Here is a 5,312-nt window from a genome sequence, read left to right on the forward strand (position 1 = left end):
CATCTCACCCCCCAGCAACCCCTGATGTTTTTTATTATGTCTGTATTTTTGCTTTTTCAGGAATGTCATATAGTTGGAGTCATACAGTATGTAGGCTTTTCTGATTGGCTTCTTTCACTTAGCAATGTGCACTTAAGATTCCTCCATGTCTTTTTATTGTTTTAAAGGTTATTTCTTTTTAGCTCTAAATAATATTCCACTGTCTGTATGTATTATAGTTTATTTACCCATTCACCTACTAAAGGACTTCCTGATTGCTTCCAAGTTTTGGCAGTTATGAATAAATCTGCTATAAATGTCTATGTGCAGAGTCTTTTTAAAAATTTATTTATTTATTTATTTACTTTTGGTTGTGTTGGGTCTTTGTTGCTGTGCACGGGCTTTCTCTAGTTGTGGCGAGCGGGGGCTACTCTTCATTGTGGTGTGCGGACTTCTCATTGCGGTGGCTTCTCTGGTTGCAGAGCACAGGCTCTAGGTGCACGGGCTTCAGTAGTTGTGACACATGGACTTAGTTGCTCTGCAGCATGTGGGATCTTCCCGGACCAGGGCTCGAACCCGTGTCCCCTGCATTGGCAGGTGGATTCTTAACCACTGTGCCACCAGGGAAGCCCTATGTGCAGATTTTTGTGTGAACAATAAGCTTTCAACTCCTTTGGATAAATACCAAGGAGCATGACTGCTGGATAGTATCGTAAGAGTATGTTTAGTTTTGTGAGAAGCCACCAAACTGTCTTCCAAAGTGTCTGTACTATTTTACGTTACCACCAGCAATGAAAAGATTTCCTGTTGCTCCACATCCTAATTGGTATTTGGTGTTATCGTTGTTCCAGATTTTGGCCGTTCTAATAGATGTGAAGTAGTATGTCATGTTTTAATTTGCATTTCCCTGATGACATATGATGTAGAGCATCTTTTCATATGCTTATTTGCCTTCCATATATCTTCTTTAATGCGGTATCTGTTTAAAGTCTTTGACCCATTTTTAATCTGGTTGTTTGTTTTCTTATTGTTGCATTTTAAGAGTTCTTTGTATATCAAATGTGTATTTTACAAACATTTTCTCCTAGTCTATGGCTTGTCTTTCTCATTCTCTTGACATTGTCTTCCATAGAGCAGATGTTTTTAACTTTAATGAAGTCCATATCATTATTTCTTTCATGAATCATGTCTTTGATGTCATATCTAAAATGACATCTCCATATCCAAGGTCATTTAGGTTTTTTCCTATGTTATATTCCAGGGGTTTTATAAGTTTGTATTTTACATATGGGTCTAAAATCCATTTTGAGCTAATTTTTGTGAAGGATATAATGTCTGTGTCTAGATTCATTTTTTTTGTATGTGGACGTTCAGTTGTTCTGGCATCATTTGTTGAAGAGGCTATCTGTTCAGTTGAATTGCCTTTGCTTCTCTGTCAAAACCCAGTTGACTATATTTTGGGGGGTTTACTTCTGGACTCACTGTTATGTCCATTGACCTATTTGTCTGTTCTTTTGCCAATACCACACCGTCACGATTGTTGTAGCTTTATAGTAAGTCTTGTAGTTGTAGAGTGTCAGTCCTCCAACTTTTTTCTTCCCCTTCAATATTGTGTTGGCTATTTTGGGTCTTTTGCCTCTCCATACAAGCTTTAGAATGAGTTTGTTGATATCCATAAAATAACTCTCTGGGATTTTTATTGAGATTGCATTTAATCTATATATCAGATCAGGAAGAATTGACATCTTGACAATACTGACGCTTCCTATCCTTGAATATGGAATATTTCTCCATTTATTTAGTTCTTTGATTTTGTCCATCAGAGTTCTGTAATTTTCCTCTTATAGGTTTTATACATATTTCATTAGCTGTATACCTAAATATTTCATATTTTGGGGTGCTAATGTAAATAATATTGTGTTTTTAACTCAAATTCCACTTATTCATTGTTGGTATATAGGAGAGCAATTGACTTGTATATGAACCTTGTATCCTGAAGCCTTGCTATAATCGCTTACCAGTTCCAAGAAGTACTTTTGTTTGTTTGTTTGTTTTTAATTCTTTCAGATTTTCTACCTAGACAATCATGTCATCTGCAAACAAAGCCAGTTTTATGTCTTCCTTTTCAATCCATGTACATTTTATTTCCTTTTCTTGCCTTATTGCATTAGCAAGAACTTCCAGATGGTGTTGAAAAGGAGTGGTGAGAGGGGATACTTGCTTTCTTCCTGATCATAGTGGAAAAGCTTCAAGTTTTTCACATGATGTTAACTGAATTTTTTGGTAGATATTCTTTATCAACTTGAGAAAATTTTCCTACATTCCTCTTTTACTGAGAGTTTTTATCATGAATGGGAAAGTATTTTGCAAATGCTTTTTCTGCATCTATTGATATGATCATATGATTTTTCTTTTTTAGTCTATTGATATGATGGATTATGTTACTTGATTTTAAAATGTTGAACCAGCCTTACATATCTGGAATAAATACCATTTGGCTGAGGTGTATAATTATTTTTATACTTCCTTGGATTCGATTTGCTAATATTTTTTGAAGATTTTTGCATCTTTTTTATCTTAGTTCCTCTATAAGTAAGGTGTGTTTGTTGTTGTTTTCCCTTTTGCTTCTTTAAAATTTTTTCTTTATCTTTGACTTTCTGTAATTTGAAAATCATATGCCTAAGTGTAATTTTGTGTGTGTGTGTGTTTTGGGTTTTTTTTTTTTTTTTGCCATTCATCCTTCTTGGTGTTCTCTGAGCTCCCTGGATCTATTATTTGATATCTGACAATTCTCAGATATTATTGCTTGGGGAAATTCTCAGTTGTTATTGTTTCATACATTTCTTCTGCACCTTTCAATCTTTCTTCTCTTTCTGATATTTTCATTATGTGTATGTTTTACCTTTTGTAGCTAGTCCATAGTCCTTGGATATTCTGTTCTGTTTTTTTTAAATTTTTTTCAGTATTTATTTTCTTTGCTTTTCAGTTTTCAAGGATTCTATTGATATATTCCATAGCTCAGATATCCTTTTTCAGCCATGTCCAGTCTGCTAATAAGCCCATCAAAGGTATTCTTCATGTCTGTTACCGTGGTTTTATTTTTTTATCTGTAACATTTATTTTTTGGTTCTTTCTTAGAACTTCCATCTCTCTGCTTACATTGCCCATATGTTCTTGCATGCTGTTTACTTTATCCATTAGAGTCCTTGGCATATTAATCACAGTTGTTTTAAATTCCTGGCCTGACAATTCCAATATCTCTGCCATGTCTGGTTCTGATGCTTGCTCTGTCTCTTCAAATTGTGCTTTTTGCCTTTTGGTATGACTTGTAACTTTTATTTTCTTTATAGCTGAACATGATGTACCAGGTCAAAGGAACTCCTGTAAATAGGCCTTTATTAATGTGATGGTGAATTGTGGGGGTAGGGGAAGCATTCTCTAATCTTATGATTAGGTCTGAGTCTTCTAGTGAGCCTGTGTCTCTGGACTGTGAACTTCACAAATGGTTCTCAGGGTTTTTTTTTTGTTTTTCTTTTATTCCCCACTTTAAGTGGGACAGGATGGCTAGCGTGGGCTGGAGTTGTGTATTTCTTTTCCCCAGGTCAGTTAGGCTCTTATAATACCCCAGCAGGCTAGGTTCTGGAGCACTTCCTTCTCTTAGGGGCAGCCCTTCTTAAAGAGAACAGAGTGCTCTGGTATATTTAAATATGGTTCCTTTTTCCCTCCCCCTGCCAGAGGCATGAGGGAATTTTTCTCTGATATACCGTGGGGATCTGGTCAAGCTCCTAGAGGTAAATCTGACAATATTGTGAGGGATGTTCAATGCCTGGGTTCCCCGTGAAGTTTTTAACTCTCAGAGTTGTCCACTGCGCCTCCAGCAATTTGTCAATTACATTTCAGATTTTCCTAACCAGTACGTGTTCCCCTGGCCATTTCCAATCCTGAGTTTCTGCTCTGGTCAGCTGTGACTCCCTGAATTTGCCTCTCTGTCTCTCCAGTCTCAGAGGTTTGCCCTGTTTTCTTGCCTCTCTTATGGATCCAAGAAGAATTGTTGATTTTTCAGTCTGTTCAGCTTTTTACTTTTTGTTAGGATTGACTGGCAACTTCCAAGCTCAATACAAATGGAACTGGAAAACAAAAGTCTCTTTTACCTATATGTCTAACATATATTACAGGACTTCCCTGGTGGCTCAGTGGTTGAGAGTCCACCTGCTGATGCAGGGGACACGGGTTCATGCCCCGGTCCTGGAGGATCCCCCATGCCACAGAGCGGCTGGGCCCATGAGCCATGGCTGCTGAGCCTGCGCGTCTGGAGCCTGTGCTCCGCAACGGGAGAGGCCACAACAGTGAGAGGCCCACGTACCGCCAAAAAATAAAAATAAAATAAAATAAAATATGTTACATATTACCTTAACTTTTTTTTTCTTAACATCTTTATTGGAGTATAACTACTTTACAATGGTGTGTTAGTTTCTGCTTTAAAACAAAGTGAATCAGTTATACATATACATATATCCCCATATCTCTTCCCTTTTGCGTCTCCCTACCTTAGCTTTTAAATAGACATTACTGCCTAATATTTAAGTCTTTCACTTTGACTCAGAGTCTTTACTTATGAGCATAAACTAATTGACAGTTTATAAAATAGAATAAGATTTTTAGGCATAAAAGTCTTATTTGCCTCTATATTAAGTGGTCTTAGGTTGCAAATGTTGCAAATGTACAGATTTTCTCTCTCTCTTCCCTTGTTCCTGGTTGTTACTAGTGGGGCTGCCAATAGCTTCTCTGCCCTCTTCTAACTGAGAGCTAAGTGGAGAGCTATGGGTTTCTCTGATGAAGAAAGTCCATGAATGCCCATTCATACGCATTTCTGTAGTAACTCCTTGGCCTGACGTTTTCTTTTCTTAACATAGATTCAATCAGGAAAATTGCTGGATTTGCCCAAATTTGGGTACCTTTATGTTATACTAACAATTTTCTCTTTTCTGAATTCTCTTCTCTCTAGGTCCCAGATGTGAGTTCAGGCTCCAGATATGTTGTACTTACTAACTTGTTCAAGTGCTAACACTAGCTATAATCAAAAATATATTTGCCTTAGAATGTCTTCATCATATGGGAGGATAAAAGTTTAGTTCAAATGTCACCTCCTTTGTGATAATTTTCACAATTCCTCCAGTGAGATTTAATTTTTCGGTCTTCTCTAGATTCAGAGTATCGTATATGTATTTAAATATTTATTTTATTTACCTTGAAGCTTAATATTTACCTTGAAGTTTATGCTTGTCTCCCTATGCCCTACCCTATGCCACTAACAACATTGCACCTCATCCCAC

Source organism: Mesoplodon bidens, assembly GCF_964165515.1.
Source record: "Mesoplodon bidens genome assembly, chromosome: 3".
Lineage (NCBI taxonomy): Eukaryota > Metazoa > Chordata > Mammalia > Artiodactyla > Ziphiidae > Mesoplodon > Mesoplodon bidens.